At 69.2% G+C, this 19,520-nt stretch overlaps 10 non-coding genes across 10 annotated transcripts; all 10 read right to left on the reverse strand.

The window, feature by feature from the left end:
* Nucleotides 1–880: 880 nt before the first annotated feature.
* On the reverse strand, nucleotides 881–999 carry LOC132415485 (5S ribosomal RNA). The gene has a single exon (XR_009517218.1). It is a non-coding gene; the product is annotated as a 5S ribosomal RNA (ribosomal RNA).
* A 2,693-nt stretch (nucleotides 1,000–3,692) lies between these two features.
* On the reverse strand, nucleotides 3,693–3,811 carry LOC132415496 (5S ribosomal RNA). Its single transcript, XR_009517229.1, has one exon. It is a non-coding gene; the product is annotated as a 5S ribosomal RNA (ribosomal RNA).
* A 931-nt stretch (nucleotides 3,812–4,742) lies between these two features.
* LOC132415509 (5S ribosomal RNA) lies at nucleotides 4,743–4,861 on the reverse strand. Its single transcript, XR_009517240.1, has one exon. It is a non-coding gene; the product is annotated as a 5S ribosomal RNA (ribosomal RNA).
* A 2,694-nt stretch (nucleotides 4,862–7,555) lies between these two features.
* LOC132415521 (5S ribosomal RNA) lies at nucleotides 7,556–7,674 on the reverse strand. Its single transcript, XR_009517252.1, has one exon. It is a non-coding gene; the product is annotated as a 5S ribosomal RNA (ribosomal RNA).
* Nucleotides 7,675–8,605: 931 nt separating this feature from the next.
* On the reverse strand, nucleotides 8,606–8,724 carry LOC132415532 (5S ribosomal RNA). Its single transcript, XR_009517263.1, has one exon. It is a non-coding gene; the product is annotated as a 5S ribosomal RNA (ribosomal RNA).
* Nucleotides 8,725–11,417: 2,693 nt separating this feature from the next.
* Nucleotides 11,418–11,536, reverse strand: LOC132415543 (5S ribosomal RNA). The gene has a single exon (XR_009517274.1). It is a non-coding gene; the product is annotated as a 5S ribosomal RNA (ribosomal RNA).
* Nucleotides 11,537–12,467: 931 nt separating this feature from the next.
* On the reverse strand, nucleotides 12,468–12,586 carry LOC132415555 (5S ribosomal RNA). The gene has a single exon (XR_009517285.1). It is a non-coding gene; the product is annotated as a 5S ribosomal RNA (ribosomal RNA).
* Nucleotides 12,587–15,278: 2,692 nt separating this feature from the next.
* On the reverse strand, nucleotides 15,279–15,397 carry LOC132415566 (5S ribosomal RNA). Its single transcript, XR_009517293.1, has one exon. It is a non-coding gene; the product is annotated as a 5S ribosomal RNA (ribosomal RNA).
* A 931-nt stretch (nucleotides 15,398–16,328) lies between these two features.
* LOC132415577 (5S ribosomal RNA) lies at nucleotides 16,329–16,447 on the reverse strand. Its single transcript, XR_009517304.1, has one exon. It is a non-coding gene; the product is annotated as a 5S ribosomal RNA (ribosomal RNA).
* Nucleotides 16,448–19,139: 2,692 nt separating this feature from the next.
* LOC132415588 (5S ribosomal RNA) lies at nucleotides 19,140–19,258 on the reverse strand. The gene has a single exon (XR_009517311.1). It is a non-coding gene; the product is annotated as a 5S ribosomal RNA (ribosomal RNA).
* Nucleotides 19,259–19,520: the final 262 nt, after the last annotated feature.

Here is a 19,520-nt window from a genome sequence, read left to right on the forward strand (position 1 = left end):
CGCCTTAACGCCAGCCTGGCGGCCGGCCCGCCCCGGCAGGGCCCCCTCGCCCGCCCAGGCAGGGGGAACGGAGGTCTCGGGTATCGGGCGGCGGCGGAGGGTTTGGCGACCACCTCCCAGCCCAGGGCGGCCGTGACCCAGCAAACCCTTGGGCGCTTGGCGCCCCGCCCAAGATCCCGCACGTCGCTCACAGGGACGTGGCCCCAGAGGCTTCAGGGCCCGGGGCCCGCGGTCCCTTGGGCATCGGCCCTGCCCGCCCACGCGGCGCTAGGCGCAGCCCGGCCGCAGCCCGGGCCGGCCCTCCTGCCCGACAGCAGCTGGCCCGAAGCCACTGGGAGCCACCATTGAGTCGCCACGGCCCCTCAGCCCCGGCAAGGCCACCCTTGCCCCCACACCCCCCGCCGAGCTCAGGACCCCGCCCCTGGTGGCCGGCAGGCCCGGGCAAGCGGCCCCTGCCCTCGATCCCGCTCCCGCACCCGGCCGCGGTGACACGCCAGAGGGGCGGGGTGGGGGGGGGCTTTTGTCGGAGGGAGCTGTGGAGGGACACACAGGCACACAGGTGGCGGCGCCGGGGCTGGGCGCCGGTGGGGGCGGCCAGGTGCAGGTCGAGGGGCTCGCGGGCCGAAAGGACGGCAGCTGGGCCGGCGGCGGAGTCTGGGTCCGGGCCGGCCACCCCGGGAGCGTCTGGGGTGCGGCTGCCTTCCAGGGCCGCCTTCTGGCCGCCTGGCCGGCCGGGCCGGCGGGGAGCGCCCCCGCCGGCGCGCGCCGTGGTGGGAGGGGCCTGAGGAGGTGGGGCCTGCAGCGGGGCCCGGCGGGGGCGGAGCCGGCGGCCCCCGCCGCGGGCGAGTAAAGGAGAAGGCGGGCGGAGCGGCAGGCAAAAAGCCTACAGCACCCGGTATTCCCAGGCGGTCTCCCATCCAAGTACTAACCAGGCCCGACCCTGCTTAGCTTCCGAGATCAGACGAGATCGGGCGCGTTCAGGGTGGTATGGCCGTAGACGGGGGCGGGGGCTGCGGGCGGCCTCTTGAGGCCCAGTTTCGCTGGCGCTGGCGCCTTAACGCCGGCCTGGCGGCCGGCCCGCCCCGGCCGGGCCCCCTCGCCCGCCCAGGCAGCGGGAACGGAGGTCTCGGGTATCGGGCGGCGGCGGAGGGTTTGGCGACCACCTCCCAGCCCAGGGCGGCCGTGACCCAGCAAACCCTTGGGCGCTTGGCGCCCCGCCCAAGATCCCGCACGTCGCTCACAGGGACGTGGCCCCGGAGGCTTCATGGCCCGGGGCCCGCGGTCCCTTGGGCATCGGCCCTGCCCGCCCACGCGGCGCTAGGCGCAGCCCGGCCGCAGCCCGGGCCGGCCCTCCTGCCCGACAGCAGCTGCCCGAAGCCACTGGGAGCCACCATTGAGTCGCCACGGCCCCTCAGCCCCAGCAAGGCCACCCTTGCCCCCACACCCCCCGCCGAGCTCAGGACCCCGCCCCTGGTGGCCGGCAGGACCGGGGAAGCGGCCCCTGCCCTCGATCCCGCTCCCGCACCCGGCCGCGGTGACACGCCAGAGGGGCGGTGTGGGGGGGGGCTTTTGTCGCAGGGAGCTGTGGAGGGACACACCGGCACACAGGTGGCGGCACCGGGGCTGGGCGCCGGTGGGGGCGGCCAGGTGCAGGTCGAGGGGCTCGCGGGCCGAAAGGACGGCAACTGGGCCCATGGCGGAGTCTGGGTGTGGAGGGCTCTGAGCCTCCATCCGCTCTGGTGCCTCGGGGCTACGGGCCCGAAGCCTGGTAGCGCGACACCCCACCGGCCCACAGACGTAGCCTCCCCAGCTGTGCTCGCAGCGAGTGCAACCGCAGCCTGCATCCCTCCACGGGACACTTGGATTACTCCCGCGATCCCCACGAGGTGCGGCACCCGGCGGCCGAATGGGCTGAGATCCTGCCCTTGCGGCGCCCTGTGGCCACCTCCGCCTCCCTCACGGTACTGGCCGAGGCCTCGCACCAGCGGGCGCCGGCTCCCAGCTCAGCGCTGCTCCTCCGCCCCTCTCACCTCCTGCCCGACGTCCAGGCTACCGAGCACCCTCCACCCCCGCCCACCTTCATGCCACTCAGCCGGAACCCGGGAGGCAATGCCAACTACCAGGTGTATGACAGTCTGGTGCTGAAGCGGCAACCGCAGGAGGGCCAAGCGCGGGCCGACTCGCTGCTACCTTCCACCTCGGCCTCCAGGCCCTCTCTGCACGGGAGCCAGACTGGGAAAATGAACGTACCAGCAGCAAATGGGGGCAGGGGCAGGGGGCGGCAGGGCATGGAGAGAGGAATAAAGAGCGCCAGAGTCCAGGAAACATTGGTGGTCTGTGGCTTGGAAGCGCCACTCCTTCTGCCAGCCTGGGTCCCTGCGCTTGGCTTCCTGCAATAAGAAGCCAGTGTCCCCTTCTTGGCCTGAGGGTCCCTTTGGTTTAGTGGCCACAGTTCTGCCAGCAGGCCCCTCCTGGTCCTATACCATGCACTAAGTACATCTGCAGCTGCAGACTCCAAACCCCTGGTCTCTGGGCACCTCCTCTGTGTCTCAGCTGTCCCTGTCCACAGAGAGCCTCATACAAGAAGTTGCTTCCAAACTGGGAGGTTCCACATCTGGGCAGGTCCAGCTCCAGGCCCAGTGAAGGGCATGAAGAAGGCTGAGGCTCTGGACTCCAGCCAGGCCTTCAGCAGGCCTCTGAGGCCAAGGTCTTCCTAGCCTCAAGAGGGGCCAAGAGACGCAATGTGTCATTTGAACAAGTGAGTCAGCGGGCGGTGAGCGAATGAATGACCGCTCGAGGGGATGTATGCCGGCCACCGGGCCCTGTTTGACTGTCCAGGCTCAGCTTACCTGACCCTGGTTACCAGGGAATGCCACTCTGGGCCCTCCTTTTCATCCCCCTCCCTCACTGTGACCTCACCCCCTGCCCCATTATGACCCAGTCTGGCTCCCAGTTAAAACTGGAGGGCAGAGGGCCCAGGCAGTCCTGGGACCAACGGCCATGGGTGAGCGAAACTACTACCGAGCCGAGCCGTTCACTGGCCCCATCCCCAGGAAATGCCAGGAGCAAGGATACTCAATTCTTCTGATCCCGGTCAGCTTCATCTTGCTCAACGTGGGGATCAACGTGGTGACTATGGTCAGGGCAGGATCTGTGCAGCGCGGTTGGGGGAGCCCTGGGGTCTTGAAGGGGCTGAGGTGGGAGGGCTGCTGGGGTGTGACCGGACAAGGGTTGGATTTCAGGGCTCACCCTGCTCCCGGCCTCCCCCCTCCCCTTCTTCCCTCAACTCTGGAGGCATCTGAAGAGATTCTTGCGGGCACTTTTCAATCGTATTTTCCACAAAGGTGAGTGGGCGCCGGCGTGGGTTCAGGGGATGTGGGCCTGTCCCCTTTCTTCTATCCCTGCCTTGATTCTCAGCCCCTCAGGAACCCAGGCCCTGACCCATCTCGCCTTTCCCCACAAGACAAGCAAGCCAGCTGTGTAGGCAGCCATCGCATGTGCATGCGCTGCTCCGTGGATCCCAAGAACCTGTGCTCAAGAGTTTCTTCCCGCTTCTGCCATCGCCCAAGCTTCCTGCTCGGGCAGGCAAACCACCTTGACTACTGCCTGCAGCGGGGCTCGGCGGGGGCGGAGCCGGCGGCCCCCCCGCCGCGGGCGAGTAAAGGAGAAGGCGGGCGGAGCGGCAGGCAAAAAGCCTACAGCACCCGGTATTCCCAGGCGGTCTCCCATCCAAGTACTAACCAGGCCCGACCCTGCTTAGCTTCCGAGATCAGACGAGATCGGGCGCGTTCAGGGTGGTATGGCCGTAGACGGGGGCGGGGGCCGCGGGCGGCCTCTTGAGGAGCAGTTTCGCTGGCGCTGGCGCCTTAACGCCAGCCTGGCGGCCGGCCCGCCCCGGCAGGGCCCCCTCGCCCGCCCAGGCAGGGGGAACGGAGGTCTCGGGTATCGGGCGGCGGCGGAGGGTTTGGCGACCACCTCCCAGCCCAGGGCGGCCGTGACCCAGCAAACCCTTGGGCGCTTGGCGCCCCGCCCAAGATCCCGCACGTCGCTCACAGGGACGTGGCCCCAGAGGCTTCAGGGCCCGGGGCCCGCGGTCCCTTGGGCATCGGCCCTGCCCGCCCACGCGGCGCTAGGCGCAGCCCGGCCGCAGCCCGGGCCGGCCCTCCTGCCCGACAGCAGCTGGCCCGAAGCCACTGGGAGCCACCATTGAGTCGCCACGGCCCCTCAGCCCCGGCAAGGCCACCCTTGCCCCCACACCCCCCGCCGAGCTCAGGACCCCGCCCCTGGTGGCCGGCAGGCCCGGGCAAGCGGCCCCTGCCCTCGATCCCGCTCCCGCACCCGGCCGCGGTGACACGCCAGAGGGGCGGGGTGGGGGGGGGCTTTTGTCGGAGGGAGCTGTGGAGGGACACACAGGCACACAGGTGGCGGCGCCGGGGCTGGGCGCCGGTGGGGGCGGCCAGGTGCAGGTCGAGGGGCTCGCGGGCCGAAAGGACGGCAGCTGGGCCGGCGGCGGAGTCTGGGTCCGGGCCGGCCACCCCGGGAGCGTCTGGGGTGCGGCTGCCTTCCAGGGCCGCCTTCTGGCCGCCTGGCCGGCCGGGCCGGCGGGGAGCGCCCCCGCCGGCGCGCGCCGTGGTGGGAGGGGCCTGAGGAGGTGGGGCCTGCAGCGGGGCCCGGCGGGGGCGGAGCCGGCGGCCCCCGCCGCGGGCGAGTAAAGGAGAAGGCGGGCGGAGCGGCAGGCAAAAAGCCTACAGCACCCGGTATTCCCAGGCGGTCTCCCATCCAAGTACTAACCAGGCCCGACCCTGCTTAGCTTCCGAGATCAGACGAGATCGGGCGCGTTCAGGGTGGTATGGCCGTAGACGGGGGCGGGGGCTGCGGGCGGCCTCTTGAGGCCCAGTTTCGCTGGCGCTGGCGCCTTAACGCCGGCCTGGCGGCCGGCCCGCCCCGGCCGGGCCCCCTCGCCCGCCCAGGCAGGGGGAACGGAGGTCTCGGGTATCGGGCGGCGGCGGAGGGTTTGGAGACCACCTCCCAGCTCAGGGCGGCCGTGACCCAGCAAACCCTTGGGCGCTTGGCGCCCCGCCCAAGATCCCGCACGTCGCTCACAGGGACGTGGCCCCGGAGGCTTCATGGCCCGGGGCCCGCGGTCCCTTGGGCATCGGCCCTGCCCGCCCACGCGGCGCTAGGCGCAGCCCGGCCGCAGCCCGGGCCGGCCCTCCTGCCCGACAGCAGCTGCCCGAAGCCACTGGGAGCCACCATTGAGTCGCCACGGCCCCTCAGCCCCAGCAAGGCCACCCTTGCCCCCACACCCCCCGCCGAGCTCAGGACCCCGCCCCTGGTGGCCGGCAGGACCGGGGAAGCGGCCCCTGCCCTCGATCCCGCTCCCGCACCCGGCCGCGGTGACACGCCAGAGGGGCGGTGTGGGGGGGGGGCTTTTGTCGCAGGGAGCTGTGGAGGGACACACCGGCACACAGGTGGCGGCACCGGGGCTGGGCGCCGGTGGGGGCGGCCAGGTGCAGGTCGAGGGGCTCGCGGGCCGAAAGGACGGCAACTGGGCCCATGGCGGAGTCTGGGTGTGGAGGGCTCTGAGCCTCCATCCGCTCTGGTGCCTCGGGGCTACGGGCCCGAAGCCTGGTAGCGCGACACCCCACCGGCCCACAGACGTAGCCTCCCCAGCTGTGCTCGCAGCGAGTGCAACCGCAGCCTGCATCCCTCCACGGGACACTTGGATTACTCCCGCGATCCCCACGAGGTGCGGCACCCGGCGGCCGAATGGGCTGAGATCCTGCCCTTGCGGCGCCCTGTGGCCACCTCCGCCTCCCTCACGGTACTGGCCGAGGCCTCGCACCAGCGGGCGCCGGCTCCCAGCTCAGCGCTGCTCCTCCGCCCCTCTCACCTCCTGCCCGACGTCCAGGCTACCGAGCACCCTCCACCCCCGCCCACCTTCATGCCACTCAGCCGGAACCCGGGAGGCAATGCCAACTACCAGGTGTATGACAGTCTGGTGCTGAAGCGGCAACCGCAGGAGGGCCAAGCGCGGGCCGACTCGCTGCTACCTTCCACCTCGGCCTCCAGGCCCTCTCTGCACGGGAGCCAGACTGGGAAAATGAACGTACCAGCAGCAAATGGGGGCAGGGGCAGGGGGCGGCAGGGCATGGAGAGAGGAATAAAGAGCGCCAGAGTCCAGGAAACATTGGTGGTCTGTGGCTTGGAAGCGCCACTCCTTCTGCCAGCCTGGGTCCCTGCGCTTGGCTTCCTGCAATAAGAAGCCAGTGTCCCCTTCTTGGCCTGAGGGTCCCTTTGGTTTAGTGGCCACAGTTCTGCCAGCAGGCCCCTCCTGGTCCTATACCATGCACTAAGTACATCTGCAGCTGCAGACTCCAAACCCCTGGTCTCTGGGCACCTCCTCTGTGTCTCAGCTGTCCCTGTCCACAGAGAGCCTCATACAAGAAGTTGCTTCCAAACTGGGAGGTTCCACATCTGGGCAGGTCCAGCTCCAGGCCCAGTGAAGGGCATGAAGAAGGCTGAGGCTCTGGACTCCAGCCAGGCCTTCAGCAGGCCTCTGAGGCCAAGGTCTTCCTAGTCTCAAGAGGGGCCAAGAGACGCAATGTGTCATTTGAACAAGTGAGTCAGCGGGCGGTGAGCGAATGAATGACCGCTCGAGGGGATGTATGCCGGCCACCGGGCCCTGTTTGACTGTCCAGGCTCAGCTTACCTGACCCTGGTTACCAGGGAATGCCACTCTGGGCCCACCTTTTCATCCCCCTCCCTCACTGTGACCTCACCCCCTGCCCCATTATGACCCAGTCTGGCTCCCAGTTAAAACTGGAGGGCAGAGGGCCCAGGCAGTCCTGGGACCAACGGCCATGGGTGAGCGAAACTACTACCGAGCCGAGCCGTTCACTGGCCCCATCCCCAGGAAATGCCAGGAGCAAGGATACTCAATTCTTCTGATCCCGGTCAGCTTCATCTTGCTCAACGTGGGGATCAACGTGGTGACTATGGTCAGGGCAGGATCTGTGCAGCGCGGTTGGGGGAGCCCTGGGGTCTTGAAGGGGCTGAGGTGGGAGGGCTGCTGGGGTGTGACCGGACAAGGGTTGGATTTCAGGGCTCACCCTGCTCCCGGCCTCCCCCCTCCCCTTCTTCCCTCAACTCTGGAGGCATCTGAAGAGATTCTTGCGGGCACTTTTCAATCGTATTTTCCACAAAGGTGAGTGGGCGCCGGCGTGGGTTCAGGGGATGTGGGCCTGTCCCCTTTCTTCTATCCCTGCCTTGATTCTCAGCCCCTCAGGAACCCAGGCCCTGACCCATCTCGCCTTTCCCCACAAGACAAGCAAGCCAGCTGTGTAGGCAGCCATCGCATGTGCATGCGCTGCTCCGTGGATCCCAAGAACCTGTGCTCAAGAGTTTCTTCCCGCTTCTGCCATCGCCCAAGCTTCCTGCTCGGGCAGGCAAACCACCTTGACTACTGCCTGCAGCGGGGCTCGGCGGGGGCGGAGCCGGCGGCCCCCCCGCCGCGGGCGAGTAAAGGAGAAGGCGGGCGGAGCGGCAGGCAAAAAGCCTACAGCACCCGGTATTCCCAGGCGGTCTCCCATCCAAGTACTAACCAGGCCCGACCCTGCTTAGCTTCCGAGATCAGACGAGATCGGGCGCGTTCAGGGTGGTATGGCCGTAGACGGGGGCGGGGGCCGCGGGCGGCCTCTTGAGGAGCAGTTTCGCTGGCGCTGGCGCCTTAACGCCAGCCTGGCGGCCGGCCCGCCCCGGCAGGGCCCCCTCGCCCGCCCAGGCAGGGGGAACGGAGGTCTCGGGTATCGGGCGGCGGCGGAGGGTTTGGCGACCACCTCCCAGCCCAGGGCGGCCGTGACCCAGCAAACCCTTGGGCGCTCGGCGCCCCGCCCAAGATCCCGCACGTCGCTCACAGGGACGTGGCCCCAGAGGCTTCAGGGCCCGGGGCCCGCGGTCCCTTGGGCATCGGCCCTGCCCGCCCACGCGGCGCTAGGCGCAGCCCGGCCGCAGCCCGGGCCGGCCCTCCTGCCCGACAGCAGCTGGCCCGAAGCCACTGGGAGCCACCATTGAGTCGCCACGGCCCCTCAGCCCCGGCAAGGCCACCCTTGCCCCCACACCCCCCGCCGAGCTCAGGACCCCGCCCCTGGTGGCCGGCAGGCCCGGGCAAGCGGCCCCTGCCCTCGATCCCGCTCCCGCACCCGGCCGCGGTGACACGCCAGAGGGGCGGGGTGGGGGGGGGCTTTTGTCGGAGGGAGCTGTGGAGGGACACACAGGCACACAGGTGGCGGCGCCGGGGCTGGGCGCCGGTGGGGGCGGCCAGGTGCAGGTCGAGGGGCTCGCGGGCCGAAAGGACGGCAGCTGGGCCGGCGGCGGAGTCTGGGTCCGGGCCGGCCACCCCGGGAGCGTCTGGGGTGCGGCTGCCTTCCAGGGCCGCCTTCTGGCCGCCTGGCCGGCCGGGCCGGCGGGGAGCGCCCCCGCCGGCGCGCGCCGTGGTGGGAGGGGCCTGAGGAGGTGGGGCCTGCAGCGGGGCCCGGCGGGGGCGGAGCCGGCGGCCCCCGCCGCGGGCGAGTAAAGGAGAAGGCGGGCGGAGCGGCAGGCAAAAAGCCTACAGCACCCGGTATTCCCAGGCGGTCTCCCATCCAAGTACTAACCAGGCCCGACCCTGCTTAGCTTCCGAGATCAGACGAGATCGGGCGCGTTCAGGGTGGTATGGCCGTAGACGGGGGCGGGGGCTGCGGGCGGCCTCTTGAGGCCCAGTTTCGCTGGCGCTGGCGCCTTAACGCCGGCCTGGCGGCCGGCCCGCCCCGGCAGGGCCCCCTCGCCCGCCCAGGCAGCGGGAACGGAGGTCTCGGGTATCGGGCGGCGGCGGAGGGTTTGGAGACCACCTCCCAGCTCAGGGCGGCCGTGACCCAGCAAACCCTTGGGCGCTTGGCGCCCCGCCCAAGATCCCGCACGTCGCTCACAGGGACGTGGCCCCGGAGGCTTCATGGCCCGGGGCCCGCGGTCCCTTGGGCATCGGCCCTGCCCGCCCACGCGGCGCTAGGCGCAGCCCGGCCGCAGCCCGGGCCGGCCCTCCTGCCCGACAGCAGCTGCCCGAAGCCACTGGGAGCCACCATTGAGTCGCCACGGCCCCTCAGCCCCAGCAAGGCCACCCTTGCCCCCACACCCCCCGCCGAGCTCAGGACCCCGCCCCTGGTGGCCGGCAGGACCGGGGAAGCGGCCCCTGCCCTCGATCCCGCTCCCGCACCCGGCCGCGGTGACACGCCAGAGGGGCGGTGTGGGGGGGGGCTTTTGTCGCAGGGAGCTGTGGAGGGACACACCGGCACACAGGTGGCGGCACCGGGGCTGGGCGCCGGTGGGGGCGGCCAGGTGCAGGTCGAGGGGCTCGCGGGCCGAAAGGACGGCAACTGGGCCCATGGCGGAGTCTGGGTGTGGAGGGCTCTGAGCCTCCATCCGCTCTGGTGCCTCGGGGCTACGGGCCCGAAGCCTGGTAGCGCGACACCCCACCGGCCCACAGACGTAGCCTCCCCAGCTGTGCTCGCAGCGAGTGCAACCGCAGCCTGCATCCCTCCACGGGACACTTGGATTACTCCCGCGATCCCCACGAGGTGCGGCACCCGGCGGCCGAATGGGCTGAGATCCTGCCCTTGCGGCGCCCTGTGGCCACCTCCGCCTCCCTCACGGTACTGGCCGAGGCCTCGCACCAGCGGGCGCCGGCTCCCAGCTCAGCGCTGCTCCTCCGCCCCTCTCACCTCCTGCCCGACGTCCAGGCTACCGAGCACCCTCCACCCCCGCCCACCTTCATGCCACTCAGCCGGAACCCGGGAGGCAATGCCAACTACCAGGTGTATGACAGTCTGGTGCTGAAGCGGCAACCGCAGGAGGGCCAAGCGCGGGCCGACTCGCTGCTACCTTCCACCTCGGCCTCCAGGCCCTCTCTGCACGGGAGCCAGACTGGGAAAATGAACGTACCAGCAGCAAATGGGGGCAGGGGCAGGGGGCGGCAGGGCATGGAGAGAGGAATAAAGAGCGCCAGAGTCCAGGAAACATTGGTGGTCTGTGGCTTGGAAGCGCCACTCCTTCTGCCAGCCTGGGTCCCTGCGCTTGGCTTCCTGCAATAAGAAGCCAGTGTCCCCTTCTTGGCCTGAGGGTCCCTTTGGTTTAGTGGCCACAGTTCTGCCAGCAGGCCCCTCCTGGTCCTATACCATGCACTAAGTACATCTGCAGCTGCAGACTCCAAACCCCTGGTCTCTGGGCACCTCCTCTGTGTCTCAGCTGTCCCTGTCCACAGAGAGCCTCATACAAGAAGTTGCTTCCAAACTGGGAGGTTCCACATCTGGGCAGGTCCAGCTCCAGGCCCAGTGAAGGGCATGAAGAAGGCTGAGGCTCTGGACTCCAGCCAGGCCTTCAGCAGGCCTCTGAGGCCAAGGTCTTCCTAGTCTCAAGAGGGGCCAAGAGACGCAATGTGTCATTTGAACAAGTGAGTCAGCGGGCGGTGAGCGAATGAATGACCGCTCGAGGGGATGTATGCCGGCCACCGGGCCCTGTTTGACTGTCCAGGCTCAGCTTACCTGACCCTGGTTACCAGGGAATGCCACTCTGGGCCCACCTTTTCATCCCCCTCCCTCACTGTGACCTCACCCCCTGCCCCATTATGACCCAGTCTGGCTCCCAGTTAAAACTGGAGGGCAGAGGGCCCAGGCAGTCCTGGGACCAACGGCCATGGGTGAGCGAAACTACTACCGAGCCGAGCCGTTCACTGGCCCCATCCCCAGGAAATGCCAGGAGCAAGGATACTCAATTCTTCTGATCCCGGTCAGCTTCATCTTGCTCAACGTGGGGATCAACGTGGTGACTATGGTCAGGGCAGGATCTGTGCAGCGCGGTTGGGGGAGCCCTGGGGTCTTGAAGGGGCTGAGGTGGGAGGGCTGCTGGGGTGTGACCGGACAAGGGTTGGATTTCAGGGCTCACCCTGCTCCCGGCCTCCCCCCTCCCCTTCTTCCCTCAACTCTGGAGGCATCTGAAGAGATTCTTGCGGGCACTTTTCAATCGTATTTTCCACAAAGGTGAGTGGGCGCCGGCGTGGGTTCAGGGGATGTGGGCCTGTCCCCTTTCTTCTATCCCTGCCTTGATTCTCAGCCCCTCAGGAACCCAGGCCCTGACCCATCTCGCCTTTCCCCACAAGACAAGCAAGCCAGCTGTGTAGGCAGCCATCGCATGTGCATGCGCTGCTCCGTGGATCCCAAGAACCTGTGCTCAAGAGTTTCTTCCCGCTTCTGCCATCGCCCAAGCTTCCTGCTCGGGCAGGCAAACCACCTTGACTACTGCCTGCAGCGGGGCTCGGCGGGGGCGGAGCCGGCGGCCCCCCCGCCGCGGGCGAGTAAAGGAGAAGGCGGGCGGAGCGGCAGGCAAAAAGCCTACAGCACCCGGTATTCCCAGGCGGTCTCCCATCCAAGTACTAACCAGGCCCGACCCTGCTTAGCTTCCGAGATCAGACGAGATCGGGCGCGTTCAGGGTGGTATGGCCGTAGACGGGGTTGGGGGCCGCGGGCGGCCTCTTGAGGAGCAGTTTCGCTGGCGCTGGCGCCTTAACGCCAGCCTGGCGGCCGGCCCGCCCCGGCAGGGCCCCCTCGCCCGCCCAGGCAGGGGGAACGGAGGTCTCGGGTATCGGGCGGCGGCGGAGGGTTTGGCGACCACCTCCCAGCCCAGGGCGGCCGTGACCCAGCAAACCCTTGGGCGCTTGGCGCCCCGCCCAAGATCCCGCACGTCGCTCACAGGGACGTGGCCCCAGAGGCTTCAGGGCCCGGGGCCCGCGGTCCCTTGGGCATCGGCCCTGCCCGCCCACGCGGCGCTAGGCGCAGCCCGGCCGCAGCCCGGGCCGGCCCTCCTGCCCGACAGCAGCTGGCCCGAAGCCACTGGGAGCCACCATTGAGTCGCCACGGCCCCTCAGCCCCGGCAAGGCCACCCTTGCCCCCACACCCCCCGCCGAGCTCAGGACCCCGCCCCTGGTGGCCGGCAGGCCCGGGCAAGCGGCCCCTGCCCTCGATCCCGCTCCCGCACCCGGCCGCGGTGACACGCCAGAGGGGCGGGGTGGGGGGGGGCTTTTGTCGGAGGGAGCTGTGGAGGGACACACAGGCACACAGGTGGCGGCGCCGGGGCTGGGCGCCGGTGGGGGCGGCCAGGTGCAGGTCGAGGGGCTCGCGGGCCGAAAGGACGGCAGCTGGGCCGGCGGCGGAGTCTGGGTCCGGGCCGGCCACCCCGGGAGCGTCTGGGGTGCGGCTGCCTTCCAGGGCCGCCTTCTGGCCGCCTGGCCGGCCGGGCCGGCGGGGAGCGCCCCCGCCGGCGCGCGCCGTGGTGGGAGGGGCCTGAGGAGGTGGGGCCTGCAGCGGGGCCCGGCGGGGGCGGAGCCGGCGGCCCCCGCCGCGGGCGAGTAAAGGAGAAGGCGGGCGGAGCGGCAGGCAAAAAGCCTACAGCACCCGGTATTCCCAGGCGGTCTCCCATCCAAGTACTAACCAGGCCCGACCCTGCTTAGCTTCCGAGATCAGACGAGATCGGGCGCGTTCAGGGTGGTATGGCCGTAGACGGGGGCGGGGGCTGCGGGCGGCCTCTTGAGGCCCAGTTTCGCTGGCGCTGGCGCCTTAACGCCGGCCTGGCGGCCGGCCCGCCCCGGCAGGGCCCCCTCGCCCGCCCAGGCAGCGGGAACGGAGGTCTCGGGTATCGGGCGGCGGCGGAGGGTTTGGAGACCACCTCCCAGCCCAGGGCGGCCGTGACCCAGCAAACCCTTGGGCGCTTGGCGCCCCGCCCAAGATCCCGCACGTCGCTCACAGGGACGTGGCCCCGGAGGCTTCATGGCCCGGGGCCCGCGGTCCCTTGGGCATCGGCCCTGCCCGCCCACGCGGCGCTAGGCGCAGCCCGGCCGCAGCCCGGGCCGGCCCTCCTGCCCGACAGCAGCTGCCCGAAGCCACTGGGAGCCACCATTGAGTCGCCACGGCCCCTCAGCCCCAGCAAGGCCACCCTTGCCCCCACACCCCCCGCCGAGCTCAGGACCCCGCCCCTGGTGGCCGGCAGGACCGGGGAAGCGGCCCCTGCCCTCGATCCCGCTCCCGCACCCGGCCGCGGTGACACGCCAGAGGGGCGGTGTGGGGGGGGGCTTTTGTCGCAGGGAGCTGTGGAGGGACACACCGGCACACAGGTGGCGGCACCGGGGCTGGGCGCCGGTGGGGGCGGCCAGGTGCAGGTCGAGGGGCTCGCGGGCCGAAAGGACGGCAACTGGGCCCATGGCGGAGTCTGGGTGTGGAGGGCTCTGAGCCTCCATCCGCTCTGGTGCCTCGGGGCTACGGGCCCGAAGCCTGGTAGCGCGACACCCCACCGGCCCACAGACGTAGCCTCCCCAGCTGTGCTCGCAGCGAGTGCAACCGCAGCCTGCATCCCTCCACGGGACACTTGGATTACTCCCGCGATCCCCACGAGGTGCGGCACCCGGCGGCCGAATGGGCTGAGATCCTGCCCTTGCGGCGCCCTGTGGCCACCTCCGCCTCCCTCACGGTACTGGCCGAGGCCTCGCACCAGCGGGCGCCGGCTCCCAGCTCAGCGCTGCTCCTCCGCCCCTCTCACCTCCTGCCCGACGTCCAGGCTACCGAGCACCCTCCACCCCCGCCCACCTTCATGCCACTCAGCCGGAACCCGGGAGGCAATGCCAACTACCAGGTGTATGACAGTCTGGTGCTGAAGCGGCAACCGCAGGAGGGCCAAGCGCGGGCCGACTCGCTGCTACCTTCCACCTCGGCCTCCAGGCCCTCTCTGCACGGGAGCCAGACTGGGAAAATGAACGTACCAGCAGCAAATGGGGGCAGGGGCAGGGGGCGGCAGGGCATGGAGAGAGGAATAAAGAGCGCCAGAGTCCAGGAAACATTGGTGGTCTGTGGCTTGGAAGCGCCACTCCTTCTGCCAGCCTGGGTCCCTGCGCTTGGCTTCCTGCAATAAGAAGCCAGTGTCCCCTTCTTGGCCTGAGGGTCCCTTTGGTTTAGTGGCCACAGTTCTGCCAGCAGGCCCCTCCTGGTCCTATACCATGCACTAAGTACATCTGCAGCTGCAGACTCCAAACCCCTGGTCTCTGGGCACCTCCTCTGTGTCTCAGCTGTCCCTGTCCACAGAGAGCCTCATACAAGAAGTTGCTTCCAAACTGGGAGGTTCCACATCTGGGCAGGTCCAGCTCCAGGCCCAGTGAAGGGCATGAAGAAGGCTGAGGCTCTGGACTCCAGCCAGGCCTTCAGCAGGCCTCTGAGGCCAAGGTCTTCCTAGTCTCAAGAGGGGCCAAGAGACGCAATGTGTCATTTGAACAAGTGAGTCAGCGGGCGGTGAGCGAATGAATGACCGCTCGAGGGGATGTATGCCGGCCACCGGGCCCTGTTTGACTGTCCAGGCTCAGCTTACCTGACCCTGGTTACCAGGGAATGCCACTCTGGGCCCACCTTTTCATCCCCCTCCCTCACTGTGACCTCACCCCCTGCCCCATTATGACCCAGTCTGGCTCCCAGTTAAAACTGGAGGGCAGAGGGCCCAGGCAGTCCTGGGACCAACGGCCATGGGTGAGCGAAACTACTACCGAGCCGAGCCGTTCACTGGCCCCATCCCCAGGAAATGCCAGGAGCAAGGATACTCAATTCTTCTGATCCCGGTCAGCTTCATCTTGCTCAACGTGGGGATCAACGTGGTGACTATGGTCAGGGCAGGATCTGTGCAGCGCGGTTGGGGGAGCCCTGGGGTCTTGAAGGGGCTGAGGTGGGAGGGCTGCTGGGGTGTGACCGGACAAGGGTTGGATTTCAGGGCTCACCCTGCTCCCGGCCTCCCCCCTCCCCTTCTTCCCTCAACTCTGGAGGCATCTGAAGAGATTCTTGCGGGCACTTTTCAATCGTATTTTCCACAAAGGTGAGTGGGCGCCGGCGTGGGTTCAGGGGATGTGGGCCTGTCCCCTTTCTTCTATCCCTGCCTTGATTCTCAGCCCCTCAGGAACCCAGGCCCTGACCCATCTCGCCTTTCCCCACAGACAAGCAAGCCAGCTGTGTAGGCAGCCATCGCATGTGCATGCGCTGCTCCGTGGATCCCAAGAACCTGTGCTCAAGAGTTTCTTCCCGCTTCTGCCATCGCCCAAGCTTCCTGCTCGGGCAGGCAAACCACCTTGACTACTGCCTGCAGCGGGGCTCGGCGGGGGCGGAGCCGGCGGCCCCCCCGCCGCGGGCGAGTAAAGGAGAAGGCGGGCGGAGCGGCAGGCAAAAAGCCTACAGCACCCGGTATTCCCAGGCGGTCTCCCATCCAAGTACTAACCAGGCCCGACCCTGCTTAGCTTCCGAGATCAGACGAGATCGGGCGCGTTCAGGGTGGTATGGCCGTAGACGGGGGCGGGGGCCGCGGGCGGCCTCTTGAGGAGCAGTTTCGCTGGCGCTGGCGCCTTAACGCCAGCCTGGCGGCCGGCCCGCCCCGGCAGGGCCCCCTCGCCCGCCCAGGCAGGGGGAACGGAGGTCTCGGGTATCGGGCGGCGGCGGAGGGTTTGGCGACCACCTCCCAGCCCAGGGCGGCCGTGACCCAGCAAACCCTTGGGCGCTTGGCGCCCCGCCCAAGATCCCGCACGTCGCTCACAGGGACGTGGCCCCAGAGGCTTCAGGGCCCGGGGCCCGCGGTCCCTTGGGCATCGGCCCTGCCCGCCCACGCGGCGCTAGGCTCAGCCCGGCCGCAGCCCGGGCCGGCCCTCCTGCCCGACAGCAGCTGGCCCGAAGCCACTGGGAGCCACCATTGAGTCGCCACGGCCCCTCAGCCCCGGCAAGGCCACCCTTGCCCCCACACCCCCCGCCGAGCTCAGGACCCCGCCCCTGGTGGCCGGCAGGCCCGGGCAAGCGGCCCCTGCCCTCGATCCCGCTCCCGCACCCGGCCGCGGTGACACGCCAGAGGGGCGGGGTGGGGGGGGGCTTTTGTCGGAGGGAGCTGTGGAGGGACACACAGGCACACAGGTGGCGGCGCCGGGGCTGGGCGCCGGTGGGGGCGGCCAGGTGCAGGTCGAGGGGCTCGCGGGCCGAAAGGACGGCAGCTGGGCCGGCGGCGGAGTCTGGGTCCGGGCCGGCCACCCCGGGAGCGTCTGGGGTGCGGCTGCCTTCCAGGGCCGCCTTCTGGCCGCCTGGCCGGCCGGGCCGGCGGGGAGCGCCCCCGCCGTCGCGCGCCGTGGTGGGAGGGGCCTGAGGAGGTGGGGCCTGCAGCGGGGCCCGGCGGGGGCGGAGCCGGCGGCCCCCGCCGCGGGCGAGTAAAGGAGAAGGCGGGCGGAGCGGCAGGCAAAAAGCCTACAGCACCCGGTATTCCCAGGCGGTCTCCCATCCAAGTACTAACCAGGCCCGACCCTGCTTAGCTTCCGAGATCAGACGAGATCGGGCGCGTTCAGGGTGGTATGGCCGTAGACGGGGGCGGGGGCTGCGGGCGGCCTCTTGAGGCCCAGTTTCGCTGGCGCTGGCGCCTTAACGCCGGCCTGGCGGCCGGCCCGCCCCGGCAGGGCCCCCTCGCCCGCCCAGGCAGCGGGAACGGAGGTCTCGGGTATCGGGCGGCGGCGGAGGGTTTGGAGACCACCTCCCAGCTCAGGGCGGCCGTGACCCAGCAAACCCTTGGGCGCTTGGCGCCCCGCCCAAGATCCCGCACGTCGCTCACAGGGACGTGGCCCCGGAGGCTTCATGGCCCGGGGCCCGCGGTCCCTTGGGCATCGGCCCTGCCCGCCCACGCGGCGCTAGGCGCAGCCCGGCCGCAGCCCGGGCCGGCCCTCCTGCCCGACAGCAGCTGCCCGAAGCCACTGGGAGCCACCATTGAGTCGCCACGGCCCCTCAGCCCCAGCAAGGCCACCCTTGCCCCCACACCCCCCGCCGAGCTCAGGACCCCGCCCCTGGTGGCCGGCAGGACCGGGGAAGCGGCCCCTGCCCTCGATCCCGCTCCCGCACCCGGCCGCGGTGACACGCCAGAGGGGCGGTGTGGGGGGGGGCTTTTGTCGCAGGGAGCTGTGGAGGGACACACCGGCACACAGGTGGCGGCACCGGGGCTGGGCGCCGGTGGGGGCGGCCAGGTGCAGGTCGAGGGGCTCGCGGGCCGAAAGGACGGCAACTGGGCCCATGGCGGAGTCTGGGTGTGGAGGGCTCTGAGCCTCCATCCGCTCTGGTGCCTCGGGGCTACGGGCCCGAAGCCTGGTAGCGCGACACCCCACCGGCCCACAGACGTAGCCTCCCCAGCTGTGCTCGCAGCGAGTGCAACCGCAGCCTGCATCCCTCCACGGGACACTTGGATTACTCCCGCGATCCCCACGAGGTGCGGCACCCGGCGGCCGAATGGGCTGAGATCCTGCCCTTGCGGCGCCCTGTGGCCACCTCCGCCTCCCTCACGGTACTGGCCGAGGCCTCGCACCAGCGGGCGCCGGCTCCCAGCTCAGCGCTGCTCCTCCGCCCCTCTCACCTCCTGCCCGACGTCCAGGCTACCGAGCACCCTCCACCCCCGCCCACCTTCATGCCACTCAGCCGGAACCCGGGAGGCAATGCCAACTACCAGGTGTATGACAGTCTGGTGCTGAAGCGGCAACCGCAGGAGGGCCAAGCGCGGGCCGACTCGCTGCTACCTTCCACCTCGGCCTCCAGGCCCTCTCTGCACGGGAGCCAGACTGGGAAAATGAACGTACCAGCAGCAAATGGGGGCAGGGGCAGGGGGCGGCAGGGCATGGAGAGAGGAATAAAGAGCGCCAGAGTCCAGGAAACATTGGTGGTCTGTGGCTTGGAAGCGCCACTCCTTCTGCCAGCCTGGGTCCCTGCGCTTGGCTTCCTGCAATAAGAAGCCAGTGTCCCCTTCTTGGCCTGAGGGTCCCTTTGGTTTAGTGGCCACAGTTCTGCCAGCAGGCCCCTCCTGGTCCTATACCATGCACTAAGTACATCTGCAGCTGCAGACTCCAAACCCCTGGTCTCTGGGCACCTCCTCTGTGTCTCAGCTGTCCCTGTCCACAGAGAGCCTCATACAAGAAGTTGCTTCCAAACTGGGAGGTTCCACATCTGGGCAGGTCCAGCTCCAGGCCCAGTGAAGGGCATGAAGAAGGCTGAGGCTCTGGACTCCAGCCAGGCCTTCAGCAGGCCTCTGAGGCCAAGGTCTTCCTAGCCTCAAGAGGGGCCAAGAGACGCAATGTGTCATTTGAACAAGTGAGTCAGCGGGCGGTGAGCGAATGAATGACCGCTCGAGGGGATGTATGCCGGCCACCGGGCCCTGTTTGACTGTCCAGGCTCAGCTTACCTGACCCTGGTTACCAGGGAATGCCACTCTGGGCCCTCCTTTTCATCCCCCTCCCTCACTGTGACCTCACCCCCTGCCCCATTATGACCCAGTCTGGCTCCCAGTTAAAACTGGAGGGCAGAGGGCCCAGGCAGTCCTGGGACCAACGGCCATGGGTGAGCGAAACTACTACCGAGCCGAGCCGTTCACTGGCCCCATCCCCAGGAAATGCCAGGAGCAAGGATACTCAATTCTTCTGATCCCGGTCAGCTTCATCTTGCTCAACGTGGGGATCAACGTGGTGACTATGGTCAGGGCAGGATCTGTGCAGCGCGGTTGGGGGAGCCCTGGGGTCTTGAAGGGGCTGAGGTGGGAGGGCTGCTGGGGTGTGACCGGACAAGGGTTGGATTTCAGGGCTCACCCTGCTCCCGGCCTCCCCCCTCCCCTTCTTCCCTCAACTCTGGAGGCATCTGAAGAGATTCTTGCGGGCACTTTTCAATCGTATTTTCCACAAAGGTGAGTGGGCGCCGGCGTGGGTTCAGGGGATGTGGGCCTGTCCCCTTTCTTCTATCCCTGCCTTGATTCTCAGCCCCTCAGGAACCCAGGCCCTGACCCATCTCGCCTTTCCCCACAGACAAGCAAGCCAGCTGTGTAGGCAGCCATCGCATGTGCATGCGCTGCTCCGTGGATCCCAAGAACCTGTGCTCAAGAGTTTCTTCCCGCTTCTGCCATCGCCCAAGCTTCCTGCTCGGGCAGGCAAACCACCTTGACTACTGCCTGCAGCGGGGCTCGGCGGGGGCGGAGCCGGCGGCCCCCCCGCCGCGGGCGAGTAAAGGAGAAGGCGGGCGGAGCGGCAGGCAAAAAGCCTACAGCACCCGGTATTCCCAGGCGGTCTCCCATCCAAGTACTAACCAGGCCCGACCCTGCTTAGCTTCCGAGATCAGACGAGATCGGGCGCGTTCAGGGTGGTATGGCCGTAGACGGGGGCGGGGGCCGCGGGCGGCCTCTTGAGGAGCAGTTTCGCTGGCGCTGGCGCCTTAACGCCAGCCTGGCGGCCGGCCCGCCCCGGCAGGGCCCCCTCGCCCGCCCAGGCAGGGGGAACGGAGGTCTCGGGTATCGGGCGGCGGCGGAGGGTTTGGCGACCACCTCCCAGCCCAGGGCGGCCGTGACCCAGCAAACCCTTGGGCGCTCGGCGCCCCGCCCAAGATCCCGCACGTCGCTCACAGGGACGTGGCCCCAGAGGC

The sequence above is a fragment of the Delphinus delphis genome, chromosome 19, assembly GCF_949987515.2.
Source record: "Delphinus delphis chromosome 19, mDelDel1.2, whole genome shotgun sequence".
NCBI lineage: Eukaryota > Metazoa > Chordata > Mammalia > Artiodactyla > Delphinidae > Delphinus > Delphinus delphis.